Source organism: Chiroxiphia lanceolata, chromosome 2 (assembly GCF_009829145.1).
Source record: "Chiroxiphia lanceolata isolate bChiLan1 chromosome 2, bChiLan1.pri, whole genome shotgun sequence".
Lineage (NCBI taxonomy): Eukaryota > Metazoa > Chordata > Aves > Passeriformes > Pipridae > Chiroxiphia > Chiroxiphia lanceolata.
The window spans coordinates 16259703-16278918 of record NC_045638.1 but is presented as its reverse complement, the minus strand read 5'-3'; the positions used below and the strand labels follow the sequence as shown (position 1 = coordinate 16278918).

General features: G+C 38.5%; 1 protein-coding gene across 2 annotated transcripts in view; it reads left to right on the top strand.

Annotated features, from left to right (window-relative positions):
• The first annotated feature begins 269 nt into the window (after positions 1-269).
• Positions 270-19216, top strand: part of CDKL5 (cyclin dependent kinase like 5) — a 127317-nt gene continuing 108370 nt past the window's right edge. The window contains exon 1 of one of the 2 annotated variants that reach the window (XM_032678571.1): positions 270-336. The gene's annotated coding sequence lies outside the window, so the exon portion shown is untranslated. The remainder of the gene's footprint in view (positions 337-19216) is intronic. The other variant, XM_032678572.1, reaches the window with a different exon arrangement.

The window sequence follows — 19216 nt, the reverse complement described above, 5'->3', positions numbered from 1 at the left end:
GCCGGACGTGCCCCCAACCCCTCGGCCGCGGCCCCTCCGTCCACCGCGCCCGCTGCGCCTCAACCGAACCGGCCCGGCCCGGGCGGTGCCGCGGTGGGGCGGGGACAAGAGCTGACGGCCGCCTGCTATTGGCTGAGGGGACATGGGCGTGGCCCAGGGCCGGCTGGCTGCTCTGCTACTGGCGGGAGGACACGTCAGTGCGGGCGGGGGGCGGGGCCGGCTGGGCGGTGCTGGGAGGGGCGGTGGCGGCGGGGGCGCGGAGCGGAGCGAGGGGGCGGTGGCGGGTGGGGAGGCGCCGCCGGGCGCAGCGGGAGCAGCGGCAGCGCCGGAGCGCAGGTAGGGAAGCCGCGCCGGGGGGTCTTCCCGTGCCCTCCACCGCCCTCACCTGTCACCGCCCGCCTGCCGGGCTCTCGCCGCTGCTGCGGCGAGGCAGCCCCGCGCCTCACCCCGTTCCCTCGGCTCCGCGTCCGTCCCCGCTGCTCCCCGGCCAGCCGCGCTTCTCTCCCCGCCCGCCCTCCCCCGATCCCGCCGGGGCCGGGCGATGTGCGCCCCGCTCCGCTCCCAGCCCAGGTGCGCCCGGGGGCCCGGGGGCGAGGCGGCGGTGCCCGGCGGGGTCTGGCGGCGGCGCGGGGTCTCGGCAGGGGCAGAGCCGGGGGTGGTTCCACGGGGGTGCCCCGGGGCGGCCGCTCGTGGGGTTCTGGGGATTCCGCCTGGGTGCCTTGTCTCGCACGAGCTCTCCCCTCTTCCTCTCTGATCCCCTCTCCCGTCTGGCTGGAAGGTCTGAGGGATTTTTTTAAAAAAGATACTCTTTAGATTATTATGATTTAGAGGGGAGCGTATTTCTCTGGTTGTTTTTTTTGTTTGTTTGGTTGGTTGGTTTTTTTTGTGGGGTTTTTTTTTTTTTTTTGTGTGTGTGTGGAGGGGTGGGTTTATTATTATTATTATTATTGTGGTTTGTTTTTTAATCAGTCGCCCTGTTGCTGGGCTTGTGCATTGTCGGTGCCAGTTGCGAGAAAACGCACTAGTTGTTGCAAGGTAGGCAGGTGGTGATGGAGAGCATCGGAGGGGACAACACCCAGGAGGGAGGGAAGGCTGTTCCTCACCTCGAGCCGCTGGGAAGATGAGGGATGCCGGGATTCCCGTTGCTGGGCTATTCCTTGCTTGTGCTCTCAGCTTTCGTCTTTTGTATTGGCCGGTGAGCAGGGAAAACACGGCTGCTGTCCTTGGAGCCATATGGAAGGGAAAAGGATTTTTTTTTCAAGCAGGGTTTGGTGTGTCTGCAGCAATGCCTCTTCTAGGGCTGAAAGAGCAATAAGCTCAGCTCCTATTCCATTCTCTTTATGTATGTGAGGGCTCTGCGCGCTGTTGCTGTTGCTGAACTACTCCAGGCTTGCTCTCGGAGATCCTCCTCCTGTCTGCATCGTGCACGGCCGACTATGGCTGCGGCAGGTAAATGTCTGAGGCAGCAACAGCCTGAAACTGCCATAGTGAAATTAGTAATGATCGTGCATATTTCTGTGTGCTGTGTCTTGGGTGAGGGAAGCTATTACCTGACTTGTACTCAGCAGACTTGTCAAGACGGTAATACATTAGTCACAGTCGCGTCTGAAAGACTCATTTATGGCAAATACACGTTTATTTAACAAAGCTTTGGAACGTCTCAAACGGGCTGTAAGAGAATGTACAACAGAGAAGGGCTAAGAAAATCCACTGGCATACTGATAAACGCAGATCACAAATGGCTGTGGGGTTCTGCAGTATTGCAGGAGAGAAGTTTAAAATTGTCCTCTTAGTTTCTTTTGTTGTTCTCATGCCTCTCTGCTGCTTTTCAGGGAGGCAGTTGAGCACCACCAGCTTCCATTGTAATGAGTGATCAAGTTGTATGTTGCCGATTGGTAATGGCTTCTTGGCTAGGACAATCTACAATTCCTACTTCATTTTGTTATCTGTGCATACACTTAACTATTTTTTTCCCAGATCTCATTGTGTTTCAAATTTTAACGTTTCAGGTAGTCTGTTGGGTTTGCCTAAAAAAACCAAGATTGCTCTTGTCTTAGTGTGTCTGTATGTGCAGAGAGATCTGCAGTTGGGAAAAAAAATGGAAGTTTTTTATAAAATGCACTTGTGTGTAGTAGGAGCATGAAGTGCCATTTTTAATAGGTGGATTGAATAATAGAAGTATTGGCCTTTTCTATTGTACAGACTTCAGTACTACCTCTAGGTGTGTGGTTGTTTAAAATTTCTCTCATTTTACTTATTTGGTAATAGGAAGGAAAAAGCTCCCCCACTGTACTTCTGGAAAGATGTTCTTCAAAGAGAGGAGCTCTCTGCCTCAAGAAGCCTCTATATTGAATGACTCTCAGGAGTTTGGCCTTGTTTGTCAGTATTTACCTGAAACTGTAGTATTTAGGGAAGTAAATCAACTTTGTATCAAAATCTTTGTTGCCTGGATTTAGCTACTTAGATTTTTGTAGCATGCAGAAGAATTAGATGATATATTCAATGGGTGAAAGAACACATTTTATAGGAACAGGAAGAAAACTAAAGCTGTAGAAATCAAGCATCGCAAAGAGCAAACGCAATACCATATTTTGGAACTAGATCTTTTGAATCAATTTCAACCAGTGCTTAGACCTGCAATTAAAAGCAGTTAGCATTGTTCAAAAATACTCATGTAAAAGATACTTGCATTATGCTTGATTTCAACTTAATGTTGACATTTTTAATGAATCTGATATATAATCCATAGTTGTTTCATGTTAAAGACTTTTTTCAATGTTTTAGGTTTAAATTTTATGAAAGTTGAAACTAGAAATTTGTTTTGATTTGTGTCTCACTTTAAAATGAGATTCATAACAAACATGTTAGTGTTGTAGCTGATATGCTCTGCCTTAGTTGAAAACTTGTGTTTTCAACATAAAGTTTCAAAACTTTGTGTTGAAACAAAGAAATTGCAAATCCATTTTTGATGTTCTCATAGATCCTATCAGTTTAGTTTAATAATGATGGGGGAAAAATACACGTTGATATTTAAGTACTGAAATGCTTACTGTAGGTCTATGTTCCTAACAAAAAACTTGAGAATAGCAATTTCATAAGCCTTCTTTACTAGTGAAGCAGCTAAAGGAAAATGTAAAAAACTGTATGGTCAGTATAGAGAGAGCTTTTTATAAAAACAGAGGTTTGGGCTAGTTTGGTGGAAACTCTTATTGAAGCACTGATCTAATTAACATCATGTTATAGCATTTAAAGGGTTGCTAAAAAGAAAATGGAGACTCCCTTTTTCCAAGGAGTCCCATGGAAAAGATAAGGGGTGATGGGTACAAGTTATTCCTGGGGATATTCCGGTGAGGCACAAGAGGAAAATTTTTCACAATGAGAACAGTCAGCTGTTGGAATAATCTTCCCAGGAAACTGGTGGATTCTCCAACACTGGACACTTGTAAGGTACGTCTGGACAGGGTGCTGGGCCACCTTGTCTAGTTTGTGATTTTCCCAAGAAACGTTGGGCCAGATGATCCTTGAGGTCCCTTCCAACCTGGTATTCTGTGAACCGTAGTGTCAGTGTGGTTTGACACTAACGGTGGCTATTTCTATTGGAAACAGAGCAGGACCATGTGAGTGGGAGGAGAGCTAAGACTGCAAGTACAAGGTAGAATAACAGAATAATTTCTGTATGCAGAAAACACCCTCTCTATATATAACGAAAAGTCAGTTCAGTGCTGTTATAAAAATAGCTATTTATAATACTGACTATATATGGAAACCCTTGAAAACTGTTCACATGTAAGCCTTGGCTTTTAGTCTCTCTCGAACGCATAACACTCAGCAGTAGAAATCTGGACAGAAAAAACCTAGCCAACAGTTTTCATAGGTACTATTTAAGCTCTGGATAAGATATGAGTTCTTATTTATGAAAATTTTCTTGTGCTTGTATGCTTATTCTGCATAGATTGTGAACATCAGTCATGAAACAATAATGAGGGAGAACTACCTTTAAAGTGTAGACAATGGGGATAAATGAAGTCATTGTGAACTATGTGCTCGTCACGTGAAAGGGACAGGAATGCCTTATATATGTCATAATTTCTATTTGAGAATTTTAAAGAATTTTAGCACTACTCATGAGCTAAACCTAATGACTGGATTTTTGTCTGGATTTTTACTTCAGAACATCAGCATCCTCATGTTACTTCTAACATGAGAATGATCGGTGACTTGCTATCACTAAAGACTGTATATAATATAGTGAATAATAGAGTTTGTTTCCTGGTTCCAAATTCCATATTCTAACTATAATGCTTTAGTATCTAAATGGAGATTTGTTTGTGAATGATTATACCAGCTTTCTGCATCAGAAAGACTAAGAATTAATTTCATAAAATGAGTATTAAAACAATACGTAAGTAAACTGAGGAAATCAATGTTACATCAGCCCTCTTGCTGAGTCTATGCAGTTTCATAATATTAAATGTGGATGAAGGAAAATGTTACACTTCTAAATGTTCACAATGCTAATGTATTCAGCTTTTAATTTTTTTTTTTTTTTAAATTTAGAATATGGTAATTTATTTCTTTGTCACTCTGTTAAATAAGATATTTTAGCATAGCAGAAATAGTTGTGTTAAATATCTTGACTAAATCACAATGAAAGAACAAAATAAATTTTAAAGGTGCTACATGTCTTAAACTCTGTTGCTATAGAAATATTGCATATATTTTTTCCCTTCCTTCTCTGAAGCAACCATGAGCATTTCACTGGAAAAGGCTAGCTTTCAGAGAACTTTCAAGCCTGTTTCCTTTAGGCAAAGGAACTTTCAGAAATGAATGTGTGGGCTCTCAAGTTAGTTGTATTCAACTTCTCTGTGCATAAGACGTTTGAGATACAAGTTATGTTCAGCTGATGTGGAGTAAAAATAATCTATTATTCTGTCTTAAAATGAGGAAAATACATATGGAATAGATATAGTTATTATCTGATGACTTTGTGTGATACCTTTCTGTGACACCAAAGTGTCCAGATCTCCAGAAGCTTTTAATTCTAGCTTTAGTGCAATTAGACTTATTTTTCCAACATTACTCAGCAGAGATGTTTGTGTTCCAGTTTGGATTCAAATTTGAATTCCTAATACAAGCCTGCTGAACCTTCCTGTGTTGGAATTGCCCATTAATGTCTTGAAAACTTATCCTTTAGTTGATTCATTTATAATTATAGGATAACCTAATTTAACATGGACACTTAGTTTGGGAAAAGAACATAGTCTTGCTGTGGGTGGCATTCACAAGAAATACTTGCCTGGCAATATCAAAGAAAAAAAAAGGAGAAGGAAAGCCCCCAAACCAAAAAATAAAATCCTTCTGAAAAAACAAAGTGTGAATCAATTCTTAACTGAATCTTCATTATGCCAGCCACATAGAGCTCCATTGTTTTGGTGAATTGTATCACTGTCTCTGTTAATTTTTTCTGAGAGATGACTATAGTAGTACTGATGTTAATGGTAACACACTGCTTCATTCAGCTTAAAGAACGGGAGGATGTGGCTACAATGTTCAGTAGAATAAAGTATTTATTTGACTATTAAGTATCAAAAAAATCTTTCTTGGAGCTTGATATGAAAACAAAACTTTTTTCAGCCCCTTCTCCCCTTTTCTTCATGATTAGGTGTCAGTCATCCTGTATTAAAAGTCGTCGTGTGTTGTAGGAACTCTAAATTTCTTAGTGAATTTTGAGAAATGGTTTACACTTACAATGATTTCTTTGTAGAACTATGTTTTAGCTGATCTCATCATCAAATTCGTAGAAGTTGTGATCCTGAAATGGATTTTTTAAGTACCTATTAAATTGATAGTTATCTGGGGTAGTGTCTGGTATAGAATCACCTGGAGTTTTTCAGTGGGTTTGGTTTCCTTCGAGTGAGTTTAGTTAGTGCTTATGAAGTGAGCAGCTCCTCGGCTGTTAAGTCTCGCTTATATGTGAAGTAAGTGAATAGCTACTTGAGTGTACATCAGTTCAGTGCTTTTCAGTCTTTTCACCCTTTCTGACTTAGAGAAGGTAGATCCTTCTGTTTGGCCTGCATGTGATAGTCTGGGTGATACTTTAACTTGTTAAAACAATCTGATTTCACTTGCTTTGTACTAGCAAGTGGGACTTTGTGCTTATATATATTTATCTTTAAAGCGCAGAAACTTTTGAATTAAACTTGAGAGCACAGTAAATTTGTTTTTATGAGGTTTCTACTTTTTGCTACATTTCCTAATCTTAAAGAAGGCCATATTTATTTTTTATGGGTTTTTTTTGTGTAATTTGCTTCTCACAAGCTCCCTGTATTTCCTTAAGAATGTATCAGCACTATGCTGGTGTTGGTAGAGCAGAAGGTCCAGTGTGCCCTGAGAGTTGGGGGCTCATGATGTTTGGTGGTGTGTGCTGCTCTTTTTCTCTCCTATCCCTTTTCATCTGGACAGCATTTCTAGGTCATGGTGAGGAGGAAACTTGTGTTCTGATGAGAGTCCTGTAGTAGATAAACTTCAAAGTTTGCTGGAAGGATTTGGACATTATACTCTGTTGCTCTTACAACAAATTTCAGTATGCCTGGTAAGAGTGTCTTGCATGTTGCAGCATATCATGTTAATTGCAGGTTTGTCAGAGGCATTTTCCATGAATAAGTGTAGTGTAGTTTGATTGTTCTGCTTCTTCCAAGTGGAAGTAGTGGTTTGTGGTTTTGAATTTTTTTTTTTTTCTTGTAGGCTGCATTTTGGTCTCTTTATCTTGAATATTAATAGCAAAACTGAGGTGCATGGAAGGTGGGGATGTCATAGTCAGCTTTTCATGAAGCTCCTCTCGTCAGACCTATTACACTTGTTCTAAATTCCTGTTAACCTACTGTGTTCAGTAAAACTTTACAGTAGCTGAAAACAAATTGCAGGAAAAGTTTTCTGGTTTTTATTTTGAACACTTGGCATCATTTTGTTTATTCCCTGGAGTCACTTAAGCCTTCTCTACAAATATTTGTGCACACGTAATAAGTTAAACATATGTTTAACTTCAGTTGTATTGCTTATGAAGAAGTGTATGCAGTATTGGGGCCCATCTGACCATATGTGACCCCCTTCAGAGGTGAAGAAATCTTAAAACTGTCAAAACATACAGCACCTCATATAGTATAGGAAATTGTTTTTAACCTCACATTTTAATTGATGTTTCAAATTCTTATTGTTCAAAATAGTTGGTAGACATATTGGCAACTCCTGAGTGTTTTCTGTGTTGTTAGAATTTACTCTAGGGAGGTAAAATAGGAGTTGGATATAGGTTTATAATACCTTAAAACAAGTTTGCTTTTAATGTCATGTACGTATGAAATAAAAATAGTTTATTTTGCTTATGGGTTATTTAACAGTTAAAGCTGTTTATTAGTCAAAGAGTAAGCAATTGTCATAGCAGTGACAAGTAAATGTTACTAGTTTTCAGATGTGAACTTCAGAACATCCACTTCTTTTAATTATGACCTTTGTTATTGCAAGATGGGTGTTTGCTGAAATGATACTGAATCTATTAGTAAATATAGAATATGCCCTCTTCAACTTTCTACTGCTGTTTTTAATAGGATTGCATGGGGTATTTTGAAGTGATAATTGACATGAGGGATGGAAGAGGGCCCTCAGGAGATTTTCTAGTTAGACCTTGTGCTTAAAAGCTGTATTTTCCTAAAATTATGTTTATTTCTAAAATGTCACTAGGAAGAAGTTGTGTAAAATGAAATTATTCTTCTCTTTCCAGGGAATGCACACACTTCCCTGCTCAACTCATCTGAATGACACTGTTGCATTATTTTCTTTTGAGCACTTCAAAAGAGAATTCCAAATAAAAGCAAGCAAATATCTTTGCAAGCAGGTGGTTTTTTCCCTCTCCTTTTGACTATGATCGCCTTGCGTTTTTGTTTCTACTTTTAATCTACCACATCCACAATGTTGCCATCTTGTTGTTTGCTTAACCTCTGCAAAAATGCTTCCACTCTTCCTTGCCTTGCATGTTGGGCAAGGATGGAGTATCCCCAAATCCACCACTCCAGGCATGTACATGTGGTATGCTGTTATCTACCTACATTTGTAAGCTTTAAAAAAACCCCAAAGAAACCTCCAACCCCCCTCACCTTAACTAATCCTTTTATGAAAACACCTACAGTGAGTCTGTGCTTGCTTCAGAAGTTTCATGCTTTAAAAACTTGAGTCTACCTTATGGACCTCTTCACACTTTCCTGATCCATCTGTTCATCTAGCACAGCTTCTTCTCTATCCCTTCACACAATCTTAGGCTGTTGAGATGCAAGACGCCTTTGCAGATCCTTTAATTGGTAGTAGTCTTTATTTTTACTCCTCTACATCTTTTTGTATTTCTTTAAAAACAAAACAAAACCAAAAAGCACAAAAAAAAAAAAAAGCGGCAGCCCCAACCCCCCCCCCCCAAAAGTTTGTGTTTTCTTTTTCCTCTCCTTGCCAGCATTATTATTATGAAGGATAGTTTAAATTACATGTCATTATAATTTTTTTTATGCAACCATTCTTTTTCTACTTCACTGTGAAATCTTGTTTGGGTACAGCTTGTGTTTGAAGACAGTTATTTATGGAGTGCTGTAGCTGTACATCGTGAGGTACAGTCAGTAATGTGTTGATCTGGGAAGTCTATAGACCAAAGCTACTACTTTATGCAGTATAGCCTATTATAAAACAGAAAACCTTGAAGTGGGGAGTGGCCAGTGCTGATGAAATGCTTTGTGAAACAGGTGGGACTTCAAAGTTTTATTTTAGTTTGAGGGAAGGTTGCTTATGCAATTGTCCCATCTGTCCAACCATCTGTCCATTAGCCTGTCCTCCCACCCTGCCAGTAACTTCTGAACCACTTGCCTAATTCCTCGTCGACTTTGGCAGAGGGGCAGTGTTCTCCAGCCCTGTTGCACACATATACAGGTCTTACAGAAACAGGCAGATGGTTAGACGAGAGACTGAGCAAAGAACAGGGGGAACCCTGGTCTATGTCTCTGTGGTTGGCATGTAGTAATAGCCATTATGGCATTTGCTGCCTCTTGCCAGGCTGGTGTGCAAAGGGAAGGTAGTTTGGAAAGCAGGACAGTCACGAAGCTGTGACTGTAGGTTATTGCAGTGTGCCTGATGGGTGGGACGTCACAGGGGCAATAATTTGGGGATGTTATTCTGGGCAGGAAGTAAGGTTATTCTCATGGATACAGAATTACTGTGGGAGACCTGTTTGACAGTGTAACTTATTTCTTTAAAGAATTTCCCATCTTTAAAGGAATTGGGGAAAGTGCTGCTCAACTCAGACGTATTATAAAGAGCAAGGAAAAAATTGGTGGCATAGAAAACATCATCTGATGTACGTGGGTAAGGGGTTGTGCATATCCTGCAAAGTCAGTGACAGAAATATGAGCTTGATGAAGGAAGAAGACTGTCAGCCATCCAAGAGGAACTTCAAACATAGAACCTCATATATAGAAAGGAGGGGGTTTGGAGAGAAAAGAGGTGCTGTAGAAGAGCAAATCAAATTGAAATCATTGAAGTATTTCTTGAAAAACTTGGAGGGCTGAAATGTTATTTTTCAGCTTAGAATTTAAAGAATTCTGTGACTTCAACACGAATGGGTTTCTTGACTCTTTAGAAACCGTACTATTACTATAAATAAAAACAGCTTTTGGTATGAAGGTGACAGTGTGGGATGCCCACGATAATAGTAACAAAACAGTATTTTCAGAAGGTGAACCGTGACTCTGCTTTTCCTAACCAAAGAGCTATTCCTGTCATTTGGGGATCATTAAATGTTTCATTAAATTCCATACACATTGACATTTTAGTTACGTAAGGCTCTGTGGGTGAACAACATATCGGAAAAAAACCCAACCCACAAAAACAAGACATGGCCTTCTGTCTATTAACCTAGTTGTTTTTCAGTTGCTTCTGCTGACTTAATAATATGATGTGATGTAACTCACAGAAAAAAAAAATCTGTGTATATTTGTAATTAATGTATTTGAAACTCAAGATTGTTTTAACTGTAAGTTTGGATGCTGGGAGATGTTTGTTTTTTCTTCTGGAGGAAAATCAAATTTGTCTATATAAGTCACCATAAAATACAGTGACTAAAATTGTGTTGCAAATAATATGTAGGGATGAGGGGAGATAGGAAGATACTTGTATTGAGGTCAAAGTCTGCTTGCCTTTGATGATACAAAATACTGAACAGCCCTGGGAAGCTAGGAGGCCTATCCTGTATTTTTCCACACCCGTAAAATGGGTGACCTTTTGTTTGACTGTTCCAGTTATAGTCACTTAAAATAACATTTGAGCTATTGTTGGCTATTTCACTGAAAATGGAAGGCAGATCAAGCTTGTTAGCTTGCTGCTCTTCAAAGTAATTAACAAAGAGGAGGCATGCTGTCCTTAAAGAATTAGTCTACACAAAGCTTCAGTGCTAGTGAGAAGAGATTGTCCAATTGTAGAAAAAATAAATGAATAGTTTTACACTAGTAAACATACTTTCCCACTTTAAATCAATTTTTTTTTAAAATACTAGTTCTTACACTTTTTTATTTTCTAATATTTTTAAAGAATTTATTAATAATAGTTGTAACTTTCACTTTGTGACTATCAAACTATTTTGGAATTTTTCTTCCATTGTTTTCTTGCTCACTTCCTGATATTTTGATTGTGAGTTTTATTTTTGATCTCTGTTATTTGTGAAGTACAGCAATAGTTACAACGAATCAGTTCCCACCAAAATGCACAAATTGCCAAGTCCTGTGCACCCATAGCATCCAAACGCATTCATGCCCCCAAATCTGGGGAGTGGCTTCTAGTATTAAATGTACAAGGGTGGTGGTGTAGGGCATGAAAATTAGAGTGTGTTTTTATACTGTTCAGTCTCAAGGGTAATGGCTGTATGATGGGACCTACAACCTAATTTGTGCTTATGGAAGTTGCTGTACAGGTAAATGACCACTTCCAGTTTCTCCCACCTGTTGTGAATCTAACTAATGGAAAGGAAAGTATGGTGTCTTTCCTATCCTTACAGCTGGTTTTGCATACAATGCTGAGAATGACACAGTGGAAGCTGGGTTGCAGTAGTGGAATGGCAGCAGGCATGAAAGCCAGACTATTTTGTTGAGCATATTTACACATTTTTTTTATCTGCTGTGGAGCCCTGACATTGGAAGACCCATGTGTTGGGTCTTAGAGAAGACTGTGTGCCTTATGCTGGGCTATCTGATTGAGAAGTGTTTGAGAGAATATTTAAATAAATATTTAAATTGGGGATCTGCAGATTCAGTTTTATTTAAAGAGTGGGATTTGACAGCTCTGTATGTAGCATATATATTTGTGCAACATTAACTTACTTTTTTTTTTAACCTGTGAAGCTGAAGTAATAGGGTTTTATTTCAGGTGCAATGATATATAAAGATTAAAATGGACCTCTAGAATCAATTACGTTTGTAATTTGGTTATTTTTTCCTAACTTCTTTTTACTTGTCTAATAGACTTTGCCATTTTATTGGGGAACTGCAGGACAGATTAAATTACATATGGCAGATTGTGGTGGTAAAGTTCCTCTGCTGTAAATCAGAAATAAATTTGAACGTGATGTGAATTGCTTAATGCCTGCAAATGCGGGGTAGTTACATAGAACAGATTTTCGGGATGATACCACAGCAGAAGTGGCATCATAGTATGCTTTACCCTGAAGTTTGAATCTGGAAGGAAAGTAACAAAAGCTGAGATTGTTTTTAACGTGTGATTACACCTGCATGAAGCTGCTTTTGTCTAGTTACATTTTGCAAGCAGAAGCACAAGAATATTACTGTAGCATAGTATGTGCTGATGTTTAGGTTCTGTAGGGCCAGTGGTAGAACAGTAAATGATGCTGAGCACCTAAGTATTTGTAGGCTACAGGATTTTCTGTGATGTGTGCTTTAAGATTGACTCTATGAGTACAAAAATATACATAATATACCATTAATGCTCTACAGTTTCATTATAAATCAAACTATTAAATTGTTTGTTACAAAGTCAGATTATTTTAAATTACAAAATACCTTCATGGCATATGTAAGAAACAGAGAAAATAATACTATCCTAACAGCTCATATTCTCCTGATAATTTTTTTTTTTAGAAAACTGAAAGTGCTTATACAAAGGCCACAGGTTATATTGAAAAATTTTTGTCCTTTAAATATGCCTCTGAAATACTTGAACTGAAATTATCCAAAAGGTATACGGATTACTGGAATACAAAGGGAAGTGTTTTTATATAGTTTTCAAGAAAGTAGTCATATAGAATATGCACAAACTGTATTTTTTCCTAGTAATTCTTTCAGTTTGCTAAGTCTTTTTCCATTTTCTCTGATTAAATGAAGACAAGTAGACATTCTTTTTTGAACATGGTTCCATAACAATACAGAATAATGTATATTGTGTTTATCACTTTTATTATAACTCATTAAGATGCTTTCTGATAATTCCACCTGAAGGAAAATAATACTGCCATTTAATTAATAGCAAAACCAAATCATTGGCAGAGGAGAAACAGTTCAGTGTAATTAAAAAAAAAAATAAAAGCAAGGATTGATCAGTTGCACTGCAGTACCTAAGAGAAATGTAATCTTCCTGAAGGAGAAACACAGCTGTGACTGGAGTGCTAAAAAAATAGTGGAATATAAGTCAAGGTAGCAACTGGACTAAATTCCAGGTGAGTAAGAGTTCTAGGGTGCAGCCATTGACTAACACTTACTTTGGTTCATTACTATGCTTCTAAAATACTATAAACAGGGCATACCTGAGTTAAAATCTAACCACTGTTAAACATACATCCTTATGACCCTTCCCTTTCTCAACAGAGAGATTAGATGAAAACAGGATTTAGTCTTTGGGAAGTGTGAAACAGATTAGTGAAACTGTCAGGTAATTAAGAGTTACTTACCAGCATTTGTTATATGATGAAAGCTATATCTTTTCTATCAGCACTTTTGAGAGCCAGTTTTTGCAAACAAGTAGTCTGAGCTTTTTGTTTAAAAGTCTTCTACAATTGTGGGACATAATAAATTGCCCTCATGCCTTCGAGGAGTTTAGGTAGTAAAGCATTGTGTACCATGGTATAAAGGGCTATGACCAATTGTTCAAAGTTATTAAGTGGAGTAAATAAAATATACTAAATTTACAAACAGTGGAAAAAATAAAAATCTGCACTGTATAAGGAGTTGTGCTGAGCATGACCTGAAGTTCCATGAATGGGCCTACTTAATTGCCTTATTTTGAATATCTTCCTTTAAAAGGTTTGTGAAACAAGGTGGAGAAATACAAATTGGAGCAAAATTTGAGAAAACAGAAATCTGTAGCATGCTTATGCCTCTTGGTAGAAACAGTGAACATTCTGAGCTGTATCTGAACTTGCTATGTCATTTTCATCGTTGTTGCTTGGCTCTGTTCAGGGTGGTGCCTTTGTTCTTTCATTCCCCACTATTCATATGCTGTTGCTTATAAAATTTTAAGGTTAAGAAGTGGTCAGTGTTTTCTTTGGCACTTACTTATAATGATTATTTTATTTAAAGAGTGTAATCATCAAGTAGCCTTTTTGCAAAATAAACAACATAATTCCCCCTAATTATATGGTAATACTATAAACTGTCCTTGTATTGTATGTATCTCTTGCAGTAGAGGCACAACTTAATGGCATCAGAGCTGGGGGTTGTAAGCAGCAAAAGTTTTCATCTGTTTTACTTGTACCAGAAGGCAGAGCTTAAGTGGAAATGAGTTTTGCTGGTGGATATACTGAGGTGACATTTTAGATAGATTTTGTAGCTTTGTCAGTGAAATGAGATGGGATGTTCTGAGCACACCTCATTGTCCCTGCTCCTATCTCTGTGTACAGGAAGTTGTTTGGAACTCTTTAATTTTCTCATTTTGGATTGTAGAGTTCCTGGCTCAGCATTTGAAATTACTGAATAGAAACCAAACCTAAAAAGTTTCGCTAGGTTGTAGACTGCTTTTAAGACAGAATACTGAAGTGTGCTGAGCTCTGTCGTTTAGTGATAATTGTAATTTCTCCCTACAAGTGCCAGTAATATGTCCTTCACTGTTTTGTCCATTTGTATTAAAGAAATGAAAGTCATTTAACTGCATAATGCATATGTTCTTTTAATTGGGGCACAAACCCCCACTATGATCTCAATAACATTTTTCTCTTGAAGACTAAAGGCCTGGTAGTAATTAACTCATAGTTACATAAACTTTACATTTCTTGCTTTGCAGTTCAGTTGCACTCTTGTAAAAATAAAGAAAATAAAAAGCAATATTTGATGAATGAAGTGATAGAATGTGGAAGTACCAAGAGGGGAAGCATTGAAGCATTGCTTGTGAGATTGGGGGAGGAGGGGGGAGTGTATTGCTATAGCACATCTATAAACACATTTTACAAATACGGTAATTCAGAAACAGCAGGCTAATTTGCTTTTTCTTCTGTGGGAAATACACCTTTAATGAGATCTGCTCTTCTACTCTGTTTCTTAATCTCTGTTTCTTAGTTTTTCCAGTGTGGGTTATTCTGTTTAGAAGGCTTCTACAGTTCTGAAATTTCTGGGGGGAACTTCTGCAAATGTTGCAGTAAATTAGGGGGGAAAAAATCGTGGTTGGGAAAAAATCCTTGTGAAATATCAAGATCAACACTTCTGTGGGCTTTTTAGCATTTAAAAACTTCATGTTTAGATGCCAGTTGTGTGCTGTGTTAAATGGAAATAGGGAAAAGTCAGTCTACACTGCGTTTACATTCACTTTCACTAGAGGAAAAGAAAGTGGTTTTGGTTTTGTCTTACATTGCCCACTTTTCTTTACCAAATAGGATTTTGAAGTTGCTTCAACTGAAGTATTAAGAAAACATCTTTTGAAAATTATGGTGAACTATGTTTTATCAATCAAACAAAACAAAAAAAAAAGGACTGAAATGAATTAGTTGATTGTCTTTTATTCCTGCTGGTGTTTTAATAGTTACCTCTAGATATTTAAAATACACAGTCCAATTCTAAGGAATAAAAAACTCTAACCTTACTATTTTTTTGATAATGGTGACAGCAATAAAATGAAATGCTGAACTAAAATTATTCCCCAAAGTCTTATTTCCTATCAAATATCCCAGAAAATACACAATGATGCAAGATGTCTATCCCAAATTAACTGAAAAAGCTGATGCTTATTTTCTTGTTTCAGATGAGACAATAATCAGGTACTCTGAAAAAAGGAAACATGCAAGAAATTATTCACCTCTAGAAGACTGATACCTATATGTAAAATTGACACTACTTGCCAGGCTCTGCTGGTGGGTAGGAGGTGTAGGAAATTCTACTTTGTTAGTCATCTTCTACATATTTAAGTTCTGTTGTTATTCTGCTGCACTTCCCTGTGTCTAACATCTTAATATATGGTGGAAATAATGAAATTACTATCAGCAGTCTTTGAAATTTATTGATTTTTATAAAGGTGTGTTATAAATGGAACTCATACACATATGATCTCTTGATTTTGTATTACTTACCTGAGAATAAAAATTCACTGTTACTGCCTGTAGGGTTTGTTTTGCAGCATAAGATCATGTGACAGTGTCTTCAGAATTAGTACTTTATCAGTTTTTCTGCAACGGGGTCTGCATAACACTTGTTCACACTGCATATTTATGGGAGATACAAGATGTTATTTAGGATCAAGTCTTTTTACAAGGCATTTTATTTGGTGGTGAATAGTGTTAGTCACATGTTTGTGTGCTAATCAATGGAGATAGATTGAAGGAGATCAGAAAATATTGAGTGGTAGCTTCATATTGTTCTGTGGTTTTGTATCATTAAAAGCATTAAAGAAATGCTTTTAAACCAGAAATAAGAAGTGTTGCTTCTTTTTCAGGAAGACTTTCATATGTTTTGCTTACAATTTCTAAATATAAAACTATTTTTAAAAATAGAAATTAAAAAAAACTAATTACAACTCTTAATGAGTGTTGAGTTGGATGAATGAAGTAATCTAAAATTCCTGAAGTACTGAAAACACCCTATTCATTCTAATTCCATTTAAACTGCTTAAATAAATGGAGAGACAAAGAAGAAATATGACTGTTGCTATGTACTAACTTGGGGTTAGTGGTCAGGATTCCTTACTTAAACGGGTTATGACACTTAATAACTATTAGATCAGTATTACAGTAGTGTATTTTAAAAGAAAAAGGTCAAAAGGTAGTACTGTTTTTTGGATGTCACAAATCTGCAGAAAACCAAAGGGGCAAATAAACTCTCTAAAGGCATAAGCAGATAAGGGTTGTTCTGTTTTATTAATAAACTTAAATGAGAATTTCACAATATTAAAATCTGTAGAATTTTGGAACAACTGTGAGAGGAAGAGAGGGAATTCTTAGAATCATAAAATGTCCTGAGTTGGAAGGGACCCACAAGGATCGAGTCCAACTTCTGGCCCTGCACAGGACACCCAGAGTCACACCATGTGCCTGAGACCATTGTCCAAATTCTTATTGAACTCTGTCAGGCTTGGTGCTGTGACCACTTCCCTGGGGAGCCTGTTCCAGTGCTCAATTACCCTCTGGGTGAAGAACCTTTCTCTAATATCCAACCTAAACCTCCCCTGACACAACTTCAGGCCATTCCCTCGGGTCCTGTCACTGAGAAGAGATCAGTGTCTGCCCTTCCTCTTCCCCTCACAGGGAAGTTGTAACTGCAATGAGGTCTCCCCTCAGTCTCCTCCAGGCAGAACAGACCAAGTGCCCTTAGCCCCTTCTCATACAGCTTCCCCTCCAGGCCCTTCACCATCTTTGTTGCCTTCCTTTGGACACTCTCTAATAGCTGAGTATCTTTCTTATACTGTGGGGCCTAAAACTGCACACAGTATTCAAGATGAGGCCTCACCAGGGCAGAGCAGAGTGGGACAATCCCCTCCCTCAACTGGCTGGCGATGCTTTGCCTGATGCCCCCCCCAGGCCTGATGCTTTGCCTGGCTGCCAGGGCACTGCTGACTCATATTCAACTTGCCATTGGTTAGGACTCCCAGGTTCCTTTCCAAGGTGCTGCTCTCAGTCTTCTCCTTCCCCAGTCTGTACATCAGGGATTGCCTCATTCCAGGTGCAGAATCTGGCACTTTCCCTTGTTAAACTTCATATGGTTGGTGATTGCCCAGCCCTCTGATTTGTTCAGATCTCTCTGCAGGACCTCTCTGCCTTTGAGGGAGTCAACAACTCCTCCCAATTTTGTACTATCAGCAAACTTACTTAGTATACCTTCAAATATAGATGCAATAGACATGCTATTTTCCCTTCTCTCCCTGCCCTCTTCATCTCCCTTTTTGAAGTTTAAGTTCAAATTCATCAATATAGCTGCATTGCTGCACTTAACGGCACTGACTGGTTAAATGAGAAAAATCACTCCTGACTAGATGAAGACAGATAACACAGATAAGCTATGGCTACAACTATAACTTAATAATTTTTGAAATTTCTAGGTTCCAATGTTCTTTCTGACAGATACCACTTAGCACTATTGTTGATATTCAGTGAAAGCATCTGAAGACAGGGTAGACTATGACTATTACTAGTCTAGACATGGAATGCTTAATTGTTCTATGCTTTGAGTGAGCTATTGTAGATGAAAAATCCTTTAGCCCTTAGTTACTTCCTCTGGGATCCTGACCTTTTCTGTTGACGTATACCCCCCTTTAGGTCCTTCAAATAAGGTACATGCTTTGTGGCCTTTTAGTAATGAATGTGACATTTTTAGGAGAAAAAATATTTTGAACATAGGGCTGAAATATTATTGTCTGTTTCAATTAACTGTTGTGATTCTTGATTAGCTAAGGCAGTTTGGTTTTTAGCTTGTTCTGTTATGTAGAGCTATATTCTTTTAACCACAGGTAAGGCTAATAGGTTTTAAGACCGGGAGTAACTACTGTAATCAACTTCCCTAGTCTACTATAAATTAGTTTATGAAACTCCATGGACTAAAGCAATGTGTTTTGTACAGATGATAACGTGAGGAGATTTTTACTGGTGCCTCTACCTGCTCTTCCACGATGTTGTATTGGGACCATGGTTCACTAAAATAATTCCTTTTACACCAGCCTGTCTGTCAGCATTTAGGTGTCGTCAGTAGATCACATTTTGTGAACACAATATAAGAATTTGAGGCTCCTGAAAACCTCAGGAACTCTGAGAAAGAGAGAACATCATTTTAATCCAATATGATGGATTAAATCATCATGATGGAAGAGCCTTAAGCAGGTCAGGGGCAATGGTTTCAATGCCAGTTAAACTACGTATCTGGGAAAAGGACCGTAAATATTATCTTTTTCTCCTGTTTTATATTGTTTTATTTGATGTAATATCAAATGTTATAATTGGCACATGATATCTATAAATGGACATGCTTACCTGAGTTTTTTCCTCCCCTAGTGCTTGTCTGTGGGGAAGACATGTTGAGCAGTTCTTTGATATGTGGATGTGATTTGGTAGCCTCTGAACTGTGCCTTGTCAGTCTAATTGTAAAGAATAAATTGTGCGGGTGTCAGTTTTGAAACAGAGTTAAGAAACTTAAAATTTATTTTCTTAGGTCTGTTTTTTGTACTGAATGCCAGGGCTGGCTGTGCCCACATGCTGAAATGGGAGAGGTGTATTAGAAGGGATCTTGTAAGCCAAGAGTTTTCCCTTGAGTCTCTGCTTATTCAGTGTGGCAAGTCAGAGAGAGAATAGGAGCCAGTCTTTCTTTCTTGATTGTAGGAGGCCATCCTTTCTAATTTGAACAACTGCTGTACTTCGTATACTGCTGTACTCCAGAAAAATCATAAGTATGCTTAGAGTTAAGTAATGAAAAGGCTAAAACCTATTGTTCTTGCAGGAATAAAAATACACAGTCTGGTCCTTTTCAGTAACTTCTTACTGAAACCTTTTCTCTCCTTTGGTATTCTAAGTAGTAAACTTTTCCCCATCTGTTCTGCATCTCCACAGCAAATTAAAAAGACTAAAGTCCTATGAAGAGCCTGAGTTGGTGACACATTTTTATGTTTTGTTCAAAGTTTGATCAATGTCCTACTTGTAGGACTGAGGTTTTACAGCATTATATCACCGTGTTCTCCTAGTTATACTTCACAGTGTTCTGTCATGGCTTTTTAGACTTGACAG